General features: G+C 31.6%; 1 pseudogene; it reads left to right on the top strand.

The window, feature by feature from the left end:
- The first annotated feature begins 13414 nt into the window (after positions 1–13414).
- Positions 13415–14139, top strand: LOC106790181 (annotated as a pseudogene).
- The last annotated feature ends 351 nt before the right edge of the window (positions 14140–14490 follow it).

Below are 14490 nucleotides of genomic sequence, written 5' to 3'. Positions count from 1 at the left end.
CTAAAATAATGTATATTTATAGGCTGCAAATAGACTTACACCACTTTCAAAATTAGACAATTGTAAAAATCGTTTAATTTCAATTTTGAAAAATCAAATATCGCTTAAAATATACTTCATTTTAATATAATTTGGTTACAAATACGCATAACAACACATAAAATTTTATTTTAGACGGCAATTACATTGTCATTACAAGATACTGATTACAAGAATTAACTTATTCTCTGCATGTGGTAGTGTTTCAAAATATGCATGATACACCGGAGGTATTATAGGGTAGTACCTGCTTCATATTTTCGTATGTCTGACATTTTGGTACAAAGGCTCCAGGGCGATTTTTTCAAATTTTAACGGTCTTCCAGGACGTAGAGGTAATAAATTGATAATTTTTAATTCTGCGTTCTTCATCGTTGTTTTATAAAAAATGGTATATGGTGCAATTTTGAGGAACCTCAACCAACATATTTGCAACCAATTGACCTGTTCCCCTTTAGTATTTTTTTTTATCTGTTTTTTAATTGCATTTTGGAGATTTTTTGTTAATATGAAATTCTCCCGTTTCATTTCATATAAAATGAATTTATTCTGTTTTCTACATTGCGCTATTACATTATAGTAATCTTGTGGTGTGTACACAAAATTCATTTTTCTCAATGCCATTTCTATGATGCCATAATCTGCATTGTTCGGAAGGTATGAATGCCCCTAGAGTAAAAATTTGTGGTCAATTATCTTTCAATGCTGTTTTCCGACTGGACAACCTTCAACCACATCAATGCCATTTGTAAATTTCGATTTTGCCCAGTACACATGTCACTGTAGACAATAACATGGCTTTGGGTCGTTACATTTTCTAAGTGCTTCAAACAGCATGAAGCCACCTCTTGCGATACCCTAGAAGCAATGGTTTCGTCCCACACGTACATATTAACTTTATTATTATGTAAATTGTAAAAACCCTCGTTTAAGACGTATATATTTCGTTTGTAACATGCGATTGAGACAGACAATTTCGGGTATGGTAAGGCTTWTTGTAAATCAAAAGTGAAAGCAAAGTATTTATCTGGATTTTCTGATGCTAGAATTTTATCCTCTTGTAATGCTTTWCTTGATAATTCAGCATTTTGCAAGTGAACGTCATGTCTTTCTACAAGAATCATTTTTTCGTCGTCATCAGTTGTAGTCTTAATTTTCATGTTTAGGATATCGCATTTCGCACAGGTATCTTTACGTGGCAAATGGAAGCGTAACTTAAAATCTCTTTTAAAGATTTTCCTGTATATCCATTCATTAACTKAGCTCAAGTTGTTTTCCTTGCATTTTTCCAAATATAAACTATACATTTTTCYTATATTTAATTCCGGATTTAAAAACATTCGTTCTGGATTTTGCGATCGTGTGTAATGACTTTCAAATGCCAGAAAGCTTTTTATRTGGTCTATCACTGTATTCGTTAGTAGCTCACTAGTTCTTCTGCAAGAGCCATCCATTTTTCCACGCATGTTATTAGGAATGTTCTCATGCGATTTTAGGATACGATCAATTCGTCCAGTAGATATTTGGAAAGTATTAATAAAAAACTTCTTACATACTAAAATATTTCCACCAGAAGTGACTAGGTAAAATTTATAAGCATATACTCTTTTAGTGTCCGAATTATTTCTAGGCCGTCTTCTATTGACAGATTTTCGTTGAACGCTACCATATAAAAATACATTTTGCTTATTAAAATCCACCTATATTCCAGAACTTATCAAAAATTTCCATACGTTGTGCTTCATTAATACGTTCTATACATTTCTTCGAACAATTACAATTTTTGGATTCAAATTGTTTTGCAGGAATGAATTTTCCTCTTTTTGTATAGTACTTTTGTTCATTATTTCGCTTAATTTTGTTTATTTGTTGCAAATATTTTTCTTTATTTTGTTCTGCAGAATCCGTGTTCTCAATAACAGTATCTTCATCTGATGAAAATTCTACCTCTATAATTCTTCTTCTCTTTGTTCGATTCGTTAATTTGTTGTTCCTAGCGGAATTATTTTCATCCTCTGAATCTAAGATTATTCTTCTGTTTATATTCATGGGCTTTATGTCTGTGTGAATTTATTTATAATTAAATAAAATAAATATTTGCAGTTGTTTTAAGACAATAGTGGTTTACCATTTGTTCTTACCTATATCACTATCTGATGTTAATATGAAGTTAGCCATTTTAACAAAAAAATAGAATAACTAACCTAAATTAGCACCTCTTGACACGTAATATCACACGTAATCGTAAATAACAAAACACTGATCGGCATCACTCTGCAATGCCACCTACCTCTGTCAATTGGACTTACACCACTTTCATAATCGATGATTATGCAATTTCATTTACCGAAATTAAACACGGACTAGTTATATATAGCAAAATTACATTAAATTAAGCATGAATTACGTGATAGCTCATTTTTCTCAAAAATGGACTTACACCACTTTCAAAATAAAACGGTCCATATAATACAAAACACTCAACAATCGATGGCGCAAACAAAAAGAATCGCTGTCGCTTAAAGAAATCTTATCCATTTGTTTTCTCACTCGCACTCGCATTCACGACCGAGAGACTCCAAGATAACGCACACTAGCTCGCGTGTAAAGAGCAACGAAGAGGCGTGGATTGCCCCCTCTTTTACAATTACCTTTCACCTTCATTTTCTCGCTTATTTTTGCAAATACGAAGATACACCTTCGAACATTTTTTATGTATTTTTCAACTCTCTACAACTTTTGTTTGAAACTTTTTTCGATTAAATGCCTAGAATCTAAGATACGGCCATTTTTTACTCTTTTTTACCCTTTTTCTCGTAAACGCAACATTGTATTGCAAAAAAATTAGCACCATTCGATTTAGCGATGTCGAATTACCATTGTATCAAACTGTCGAGTAGGTCTACCTGAAAATTTTTCCTTCACCTCTTATTGACTGGGCTACAAAGCGATATCGATTCTTTTTGTATTGGTCCAATTGTTTGGTATCGATATCACAGATCAACAACAGAATGCAAATGATAAGTAAGGTACAAAAATTGAACCTCCGTGTTGTGAACGCATTCTCAATCTGCTTGAAAAAAATGCTATCCTTTTTAACTTCTACAATGTAAGTCTATTACATGTCTATTATAGCGTTGTAACTATTGGTTAATTGTAGCAATTTATATGACCCATTATAAGCGTTTCCAAATTTACTCACTTCAATCACCGAATAAGAAGATATCTCCGATTTTGAGTTCTTGTTCAATTACCTTTCGATCATTATAATTTCTACTTCTAATTTTGGCTTGTTTTAAATGTTCCTCGCTGAATTTTGCAATTTGTTTATCGTATCATATAGTTCGCTTAAATATTGTATGTATGTATGATCAATGTCCTCGTCTATCGAAAGAGAGGACGTCGGTAAACGTGCAAACCGGCCGAATACAAGTTCGTGAAGCGTGTGTTTAGTGCCTTCATGTACGCTTGTGTTGTAGAAGACCATTGCCGAATTTAGCCAATAATCCTAGTCGTTACCTCTATTATTTACATACATATTAAGATATTGAGTTAATACATGGTGCGATATTTCAATTGCGCCATAAGTCTGGGGATGATAGGCTGTTGTAGTAAATTGTTTAATATTAAACTTTTCCCCTATTTCTTTAACAAGAGATTTACCAGCCATTTATATGTACCTATTTCTACCAAACCAGTCAAAATGACTGGTGTATAATAAAAAATATTTATTGTGGATTTCAGCCTTTATTCACTTCTAAAAAATGACAAAAAAAGTTAAACATTATTAGTTTTAATAGATAAATGGATTTATAGACATTATCAAATAACAAGATACTTATTTTTTTACAGTTTGTCGCTCAAAATTTCTCCATATGTAAATTTTGCTGTGTGTACACTTTCCGCATAGATTTTTTTTGCATTTATTGCAAATATTTGTAGTTTTATTGTAATTGCAATATCCTATTTGACACCATTTGCGTACAGAAACTGTGGCATTTGTTGTTGGTAGGTCAGCTTAGTCGGGTTTTTTTGCCTTGAAGTCTGATATTCTGAAGCAAGTTCTTCTGCTAATCGAAACAGAAAGTCTTTACGTGAGATATTTTCTCTTGTTGTGTTTTTGTATAATATCCAGCTATTAATTCCGGCTAAATCTAAAATATTAAAAAACACTCGAATGGCCACCTTCTAGAACCTGATTTCACCGTATATTTTCGTGCCTTTTGATCTGGGACATTGACGCCAAATTTAGTTTTATTATAAAACGATACAGTTTCGGCTAATTTCTTGGCAGCTTTTTCACTTTTGATGTGTYTATGTTTTTTACTTAGTATAAGTACTTTTTTATTCAGCTTGCTCTTATAAACAGTAAGTGTGCATCAATTGGATTGGTTCAACGTTGAGAAACGTGCAATGCTGTCTTTTTTCAGTTTGCAAGTTTTCGGCAGTTCCCTCTTGTTCGCGCGTATTGTTCCAAGCAATGAAGTATTTTTAGATCCTAATTTTAACGCCAAAGAAACACTAGTAAAAAAAATTATCTGTTGTTACAGTTCTACCCTTCATAGTATACGGTTCAAGAAGTTTCATTACGACAAATTCGCTTAGGGGGGGGTTGATGCAATTCGAGTCTCCTCTTTTCCTAAATACGGAAWCCCATTTACCACATATTTCGTCTCTACATCAGACGCCAACAAAAATTTTATGCCAAATTTATAGGGTTTGTTTGGCATATATTGAGTAAATCTGCATCTGGCCTTCGATGGAAAAAATTGCTCATCCACGGTAATATAAGCTCCCGGTTTGAAGCAATTTTGACTATTTTCGAGAAATTTATCCCAAACTGCTGAGACTAAAGCGAATTTGTCTGTTTGCAAACGTTGACTCCTCTGATTTCTTTTGTCGAAACGAATGTATCGCAGAATCTCAGTAAAATTACGTCTACTCATAGTGCTGGAGAAAAMTGATGGTCCCCACTTGTTGTTCCACAAATATTGAAGCCTCAAAGTATTTCCTTCGTACGCCCCACGTGCGTACAATATTGCAAGAAATGCTTTCAATTTTTCTTGCGTAATTGTCCAGTTTTTCCCCAACCTCGAGAGGCTTCTAACTCTGTACAAATTCGTATATGTTCCAACATATGGTTTTCAATCAATAATATGAACGYACTACTTAGATCCTCGTTCAATAATGTTTCTTTTAGCATGTGCTGTTAGCCCGTGTACATCTTTGAAAGCACTATGAACTAGTAGTCTACCAGCAAAACCTTTTYTTTCAATTCTCGTCCAAATAGTTCCATCTGAAGCAATTTCAGTTTGCTGATTTGGTACGTTACTTCGTCTTCAGAACTAGAAAGGAATCGCATGCATCGTCTTGTACGTTTGTTTGAATTATTTTCGCAATTACTGTCACTTGACTGATCTGCAACGGTCTTATGATTCACCCGAAATCATACATTTCTTTGTGGAAACATGCACTAGTCATTTTGACTGGTACTGGTATAAATGTGATAACAAAAAATATATTTGTTACCAGCATATATAAAAAAAACATTAAGTTCATAAAATGTATTCTCCACTTATAGCTAAAAAAGTCATAACATCAATTCGGAAATCAAATGTTATATGTAGTAGGAATTTTTAATTGAAATTGTACGACCAGTCAAAATGACTGCTCTGGTAAATCTAGTGTTAACAAGTCGAAGACGTCTTAAATGATTTCTAATTGTTGTGTGTGATACATTTTACTATTTTGCAATTTCTCGGACAGCTATATGACGATTCGATTCAATTATGGCATTCATTTTGTTATCATCAACTTCAGAATATTGACCAGAACGTTGGATCATCTCTCAGTGAAAAAGTTTATGAACGAAATTGTTCAAACCAATTCTGACACGTGCGTTTTGTTAAGCAATAAATATTGTAAACTTCACATATCTCTTTGTGAGCCTAGTCGCTTTTTTGCTTTTACAAGAATAAAAAAGTAAATTATGTCAAAAATGTATTTCTGCACTCCATATTAAAATTGACCGTTATCAAACAATTATAGACAAAATAACACAGACTGTTTTTTCTATGATAATCTAAAAGTGTTTACTACCATATCTTAAAAGAAAGAATCTACAAATTTGACATAAAAATTATAACAAAAAAACAATATTAACTAATTTTGCAAGCTAATATAAGTATATAAAATCTTGTTGCGAGCAATGATTCTATGTTTCAGAGAATTTTTGTGATATGATCGACGTCTTTTCCATTTATTTCCTCTGTCACCACCGTACATTAAATACATATTAGTCGTTTCAACATGAAAATAATTAGTAATTTTTTGGATAGTAGAATACTACTGACTGCTTTTAGTACGATTAGTTACAATAAAGCACTGACTGTACGAAACTTTGTATGCTTGATGTCATTGGACATTACTTACAAATATTGTAGTATATTAATCGTTTTCTTCATAAAACTTGATATTATTATTCTCCATATTTTCAATAACTCAAAATAAATAGTTTTTTTTGAAGAGTGTGTGAATATAGATTCGAATCTAAATTGCTGCTAATAAAAATTAAATTACTAATCCAATAAGATGAACATTAATGAATGTCTCGATACTAACAACTATGACCAAGGTAATGATTTTATAAGCAACAAAAATTTGAAGTTTCAGAATATATTAAATATTATTTTATTGAAGATTTCATTGAACTTTTCACATTAAATGTATTATTGATGCTGAAAGTTTTAATTAATTCTTTTGCGTCTTTAAGAGATAAGATCTGGTATTTACGTCTACGTGATTCATCTTTTCTTACTTTTAAATTTTTGTTCTCATTCTCTTTATTTTTACCGTCGTTACGGTCCGTTTTTTTTACCAAGAAAATACTTCAATCGCTCTGTCAATTTTTTCTTACATTCTATTCTACTTAAGCCCGCTTTTCTGATAATACTTTTTGTTTCGTAGTCTTTATGTTTGCGATATTTTATTCGTAAATTTTTATTTGTACTTACATTTTCAATCGCGTCAATAAATTTTAGAGTTCTATTTTTTTAAGAGTAAGTATCCAATGAATAGATATCATATCACTGTTGATTATCATTATTGCGTATCGTAATTAGGTATTATCGCCTAATGAAAAAAATTAAATTATAATCTATGAATAATTAACCAATCAAAACATTTCAGTGTTTCACGCACATACACATATATATATATACACACACACACACACGCTTATAAGCTAATAGTATCCCTAGAGAGGTTAACAACATACTACATCCCACTCTTTAACGTTAATCAGCCTTAAGGCTCGCTTGGTCACAATTACATCGCAAGGCATCATGTGTTAATAAGTTTTATCACTTTCACTTTTAGACGTCATCTTACATATATGTGCCCATAATTATGAAAGTGGTTTAAGTTCATATACTTCTTGTTTCGAGATATTTAATGAATTGCATTTAAATAATTTAAAATTATTTTTACATTATGCGATTTTTTAATTTAGAATTTTACTAATCTTGATTAACCGAAATCTATTATGAATATGAAATTTTGTGTGGACTTCATACGAAAATGTTGTTTTTAAATTTAGGATTGACTTATTCAGTTAATTTTGAAAATCGTTTAACGATGAGTCCTATAAAATTACTTAAAGCAATAAAGAACTACGAGTTTTACTTGAAACAATAACTTTAATGAAATAATATTTATGAACATTTATGAATTATTTTATAAAAGTTATCTATTTTTATCATTTCGAGTTTTTATGATTCTTAAAATATTCCTGGAAAACTGGAGGGATGTGGTAGTAAACACATAATATCTTTGTTTTTCTTCCGTTACTGATCTAGGGTTGGTGTATAATGGAAATAGCTTAACATTTTCGTATATTTTTGGTCTTCCTCTTTTAGGTGAAAGATCCAAAACGTGGTATTTAGAATCATCAAAAGAAGTTTTATATGACATTTTATAAGGTTCGTTTTTCAAAAGTCTAATCCATTGTATTTGCAGCCAAGAGACAAATTCGCTTGTATTTTTTACTCTTCTTGTTGTTGACTCTTCTAGTGATTTCGTGGAAAAAAATCCGGCTGCGATATTCGTTTTATCGAAAATGTATTTTTTCTTTTACACTTTTCTATTAATTCATAATAATGGTCAGGGTTGTATAAGTAATTAGCTTTTTTTATTTTCATTGCTATTATCCCAAAATCACGGTCATTCGATAGAAAAGAATGATCGGAAACTAAAAATTTGTGGTCTATTGTTTCAATATTATTATTTCATGACTAAGCAATTTTCATCCATGTCAATGCTATTTTGTTGTTACGTTTTTGGCTTGAAGAAGCATCATCACTGTAAGCTATTACGTTTTTTTGACTAGTTATATCTTCCATAACTAGTTATATCTTCCATATGCTCTAAATTGCATAATGCTACTTCCTGTGCACATCTTGAAGCTGTCGTTTCATCTTGACATTATCATCATGGAAATTATGCAAATCCAAGTTATATACGTTCATATTTTGCTTATAATAGGCTAACGAAACAGAAAGTTTAGGATGCGGCAGTGCTTTTTGCAAATAAAATGATAATCCATAATATTGCCTGGAATTCTCTTTTGCTTTTTTCTGTTCTTCTGCGAGACCGTTCTTAACTCGTTCAGCATTTTGTAAATGTACATCATGACTTTCTCTAAGATGTAATAATTTCTCTTCCTTATTATTGGCATGCTCCGATTTTTTCCTTAAGTAAATCGAATTTTTAGCATGTGTCTTTTCGAATAACATGGAAATTTAAGTTAAGTTCTGTATTAAATACTTTCCTGTAGATCCATTCCTTAACAAAGGATTGGTTAAAATGATTGGTTATTTCCCTCACTTTCCTCACATTTCTCTACATACAGGCTATACATTTTACGAATATCTAAATCAGTATATCTAAATCTCTGGTATCTTTAGCACATAAAGTATATTCACTACTCCTATCTCTGTCTACTTACCGTCTCCTTAAATTTAAAATATTGAGGACATGATAAAAGTAATGAAAAGGAGTAAATGAAAGTAACATTTTATTTAGATTACAAAAATATTCTGTTACAAATCTATTAGCTTACTATCAATAAATTAGAATTGATTCAAATTGAACTGTCCCCCTATTATTACTCTGGATAACATTTTCTAACACTAGAACAACCGACGATTTACGTATACCTGTTCTTATCGGAAAAGTGAAAATGACTTTTTAATACACTGTTGACTGGCAATTTTACTGAGCATTTATTTCATGTCACTGGCTATTATTTCCTTTTAATTCGTCGTTAATATCTGATTCTATTATATTATTTTTTTGATTTTTGTATGTCCTTAGTATCAGACTGACCATCTTCTGACACACTATTATTTTCCAAGTCACTACAATTTGATTTAAAATCACTTGGATAATCAGATAAAACATCCGCGTATAGTTCATTGAAAGATTCTCCATTAGTAACGTTCCATAATCGTTAAAATTATTTTTCCAACAAACTACGCGACTTGACGGGTCTTATAAGCGAGAAAACGCAGCTTGAGATATGTTGAGCAACAATTGTACTGTGTAATCTCCAACAACCCTTTGAAAAATTAACGGTGATGCGAAAGAACGAAAGAAAAGCGCATTACGAGTTTACTCGTGGCCTTTTGGCAACGTTTGGCTATATGAAAAACACGAGTAAAAAAATACGAGTAAACTCGTGATCGGTCAACAACAATCATTAACCCTTTGCGGATTGAACGTTCTTTACCGTTTCGTTCCAGCAGAACCGAGCTGGATTCGCATGTGCGTACCATGTGAGACATTTTGCCATTCGCTGCTCTGCTCCGTTTCATTATTGCTTTCAGATGTATCCTCAATTCTGTTTATATGTCTCCACCATCTGAATGCAACTGCGTTCTCTGAATCTTCACTGCTTTCGATTTCAGAAGCACATAATCTTTGAAATTGCTCCTCTATGTTGCCCATACAAACACTATCATCACTCTCGAATTCAGTATCATGCACTGTTGTACTCTGTTCATTTTCTTGTTTAGCCATATTAATTACAAAATTAAATTTTCTTGAAAAAATGTAAGTTTTGAAAATGCCTTCTTCTGCTACGAGTTCGAACTGTACACTGCGCTGTGTTCGAAAAGACTAAAGCGAAGGCATGAAGTTCAAGATGCATGGCTCATTTGAAAATTTGTCCCGTAGCTCTTTTCTTATCTTATATAGTCTAAAATTGAAACATACTAAAACTTAAATACGAGTGAAACTTGATACAGGACGCGACAGAACACAAAACTATGTCAAAAAACACGCGACATCGGACGTGTTAGAACGAAAAACAATGTCGAGTGTCACTCGACATCGGACCGCTAAGGGTTAAACTACTTTTAAATCATTTAACCAATTCGAGACGGATAGCTTACCGTGTGTACAATTTGTTTCCGAGGCTACAAAGACGGGGTTGCACATTATTAGGTGTGCAATAGTAGTAATGAACAATTGTCAGTTATTCAGAGTAAATTAATCGTTAAGGTAACAACTCAATAACAATATTGCCTACAACAAAGTAAATATTGAACGTAGCAAAAGAAAATTACTCATGTGTCTCGGCAGTCATTATAATTTACTTTTTACTGTTTATTCGAGCTATTAAACACATATAAACATAAATAAAACCTTTTTATTTATAAGATAAAATTTATGAAAGTATAACTGATCGGGTACACAAGTGGAAAATAATCCTTACAAATTAGTGTACAATTTTCGCACAATAATACACACAAGTCTTTATTTATAATCTTCAAAGCAATCTTAAAATATTTTCTCTAATACACATATAACTCGTTGTACCTTTTCTTATCACTCTCAACCTGGTATATTATCTAGACTTTCTTCAAACGAGAAAGCCGCATGGTCGTTTTCTCAACCTAATAATTATCTGCGGAAAAAACGAACGTAAGCTCTTTTGTTTATATCCTAGACAAATTAAATATGGTTCTGGATTAATCAGAGGCGAAAGTTGAGGCTTAAAATAATATATGGACCGTTTATTTTCAGAGTGGTGTAAGTCCATTTTCTGTTGTTTTGAGAAAATTAAAAGTTTGCATATTGGTTAATTTAAAAATATTCATTAATTATATCAAGTTTGACAATTTTTCTATTAATTTATCGATATGTAATTTGTTTATATACATTACTTTTAGGCAAATTTAACTAAAATAATGTATATTTACTGGCTGCAAATGGACTTACACCACTTTCAAAATTAGTCAATTGTTAAAATCGTTTAATTTCAWTTTTGAAAAATCAAATATCACTTAAAATATATTTCATATTAATCCAATTTTGTTTACAAATAATAACAAGAAATAAAGTAGAAGTAGTATTTTTTATTTTTAACGTTAATTATATTGATAAATTTAACATTATTAGTAGTATTTATTTATGCTCTTCATRWAGCAGCTTTTTTAAATATTTATGATGCACAGGAAGTATACAGTGTATTAACTGCTCGATATTCTTATATTTTTTGTAAGAAATAGGCATAGCATCGTGATACAAATGTAYCAGGCGATTTTTTCAAATTGTGACTGGTTTTTCCGGACTGTAGGTGATAAATTTTAAGTCTTAAATTCTGTATTTTTCATCAACATTTTATATAAAATAGTATATGGTGCACTTTTTCAAAACCTTATCCAACATATTTGCAACCAATTTACCTTCTTTTTATTATTGTTTTTTGTTATCTGTTTTTTGATTGCGTTCTGKAAGTTCTTCGTTGAAACGAAATTCTCTCGTTTCATTTCATGTAAAATAAATTTATTATGTTGTTTACACTGTTTTATAATATCATAATATTCCTATAGTATATACAGGAAATTCTTTTTTACATTATTTTTTTCTTTTTTTTTCTATGGAAATTTGACTTACACCACTTTCATAATCAATGGTTACGCAATTTCTTTTACCGGTCAATTTTAAATTGAATAAAGCATTGACATTTTTTAAGAAAATAAATACAAATAAGTTATAAATAGAAAGTTTACACTAAATTAAGTATAAATTACGTGATATCTCATTTTTTTTACAAAATGGACTTACACCACTTTCAAAATAAACGGTCCATATATCTCCCTAAAGTCAGTAATTAGATCCTTGAAAATTTGGTTTATTCACTTATTTAGTTTAAAATATTTTTTAACTCTTTGAATGGATTACTCGTGGCCTATACAGCCCTACAAACGGTGCGCGGCTTGCGCTGACGATCGCTGGTGACTGAATACTTTATTGCGTAGTATAGATCTCGTCGACGCTATATGACACATTATAATATAATATACAATCCAATTACTATTGCGTTGTCTATTCCACATTGAATGAAAACATTTTTATTTTTAATATATGTATTGTTTACTCGCCTGCTAGAATTTGAAATCCAAGTAATTTAATGATTATAATGTATTTGGATGTTCAAAATCAGAAAATTAAACAAATAATAAGAAGGATTATATAATCATCGAAAGGCTTCAAATATATATTTTTTAAAAAAATTAACATCTAATACATTAATATTTGAGGAGAAAATAATAGAAGAATTAATAATTCATTTGCGTATGATAAATCTTAAGGGATGTCTTCGCTATCAAGAGCAGCTTAAGAAAACGTTCCCTAACCCAAGACTCAGGGAAAATCATAATATTCAGACCAACTTTCAAGCCGACCAGGTGAGGAAAAACCAAGATTACACAAATCCACTGATGCCTTATAATAACTCCAGCAACGAAGGGAAATAATCACCCGTCAAATAATAATTTAAACAACCTGGAGACATCCAGCAACGAAAATACAAGCAATTGTACAGGAATTTCTAGCCTCTAACATAAAATGGTTGCACATATTAATTAACGCATTAAACTTTTATATTTTGATATTTAATGTATCTTTACATCTTTACGAAGATAATTGCTTTAACATTAGTCCTTTGTAATTTTGTTTTGTATGATATTTCATGTAACAATTGCTGAGATGCATATCCGACTTGTCGGGACTAGTATTGCAATAGTATGTCTCGTTTAACCCTTTCGCGGCGGAAAGCGCCTTTAGGCGCTTTTCACTTGTCATAAACTTCTGCCATATTATGTCTATTTAGTCGATTTTTCTTTACGCGCTAGCTAGCTGTACACGCTTCTTGTTCAGAGTTTTTTTTTTACAAAATCAAATATAATTATTCAAAAAATTTGCCTCAATCAGGGACAAATGGACGGCGAATATGAGCTGCAACAATATAGATTCTGACTTTTCCGAAATTTTTTGAAGAAAATGGATACAAAAATAAAAATCAGAATACATGGAACTCGATACGCCTACTTGTAAGTAGTTCTGAAACTGATTCTGAAAACATTGAGGAATTACGAAACATCGATTCGCAGCAATCTATTTAGAGCGTACAAAATTTGGTTCTAAAGGTTTTTGATTTTAAAGAAAATCTATCAGGGATCAAAGCAAATATTGACGATAAATTGTCAACATTAAAAATCTTTCAACTCTTCTTTTCTGAAAGTATGGTTGAACATATTGTACGAGAAAGTAATAATTATTATTCAACAAAAACTGTACACAGTAGCCACTCACAATTGCTGGCATGGAAGAATACAACAGTGACCGACATGTACCAATTTTCGGCTGTGACGATGGTAATGTCTAGAGTAAAGAAATTGTCAATGGAGGAATATTAGTCAACCGATGAATTATTACGAGCGGAAAGTTTTCCAAGAATAATGACAAAAGACAGATTTAAAATTTCTATTACAAATGCTACACTATCATCACCGACACCAATGAGACCACACAAGTCAAGGTGTGCTAATAAAAATTCGGTGCATCATCGACAGACAGCGAAATTCTTCTTCACAAGCATTTTACTCATATAAGTACTTATGCATCGACAAAAGCTTGCTACTTTTCATAGGACGATGTTTCTTCAAGCAGTATATACCTACAAAACGAAGTAGATTTGGAATCAAGTCGTATGTTATGTGTGACTGTCACACTGGATAAGATGCAAGTGTGTAAAGACTATTCAAAGATCAAGAGCTAACATAGCTATCGCATTCGGCATCTTATCTCGAATTCCTGGAACTTAGAGAGTAGCACCAGCTACCCTCACTCTAAGATTACATCGGTGCCCTTGGTGGGATGTATCTTTGAGGTGAGGAGAAAGACAATTACATCTTTACTTAGCATAGTCAGTTGTTGTCCGTACTCGTTAGGCGGAATCACATACAGGCAATCCGCATCAAGTCAATAGATAGTAATAGTTTCATATGGTCCAAGCACCATACCAAATTTGTTAGAACGAACAATATAAATAGCCAATTCATTCCAATCTTGAAGTGTATTATTTTGGACTAACTCCTTCCGCCC

Source organism: Polistes canadensis, unplaced genomic scaffold, assembly GCF_001313835.1.
Source record: "Polistes canadensis isolate GaletaPanama2010 unplaced genomic scaffold, ASM131383v1 scaffold_220, whole genome shotgun sequence".
In the NCBI taxonomy this organism is placed as follows: Eukaryota; Metazoa; Arthropoda; class Insecta; order Hymenoptera; family Vespidae; genus Polistes; species Polistes canadensis.
Note: the sequence above shows the minus strand (reverse complement) of the source record. Positions and strands in the feature narration are given on the sequence as shown.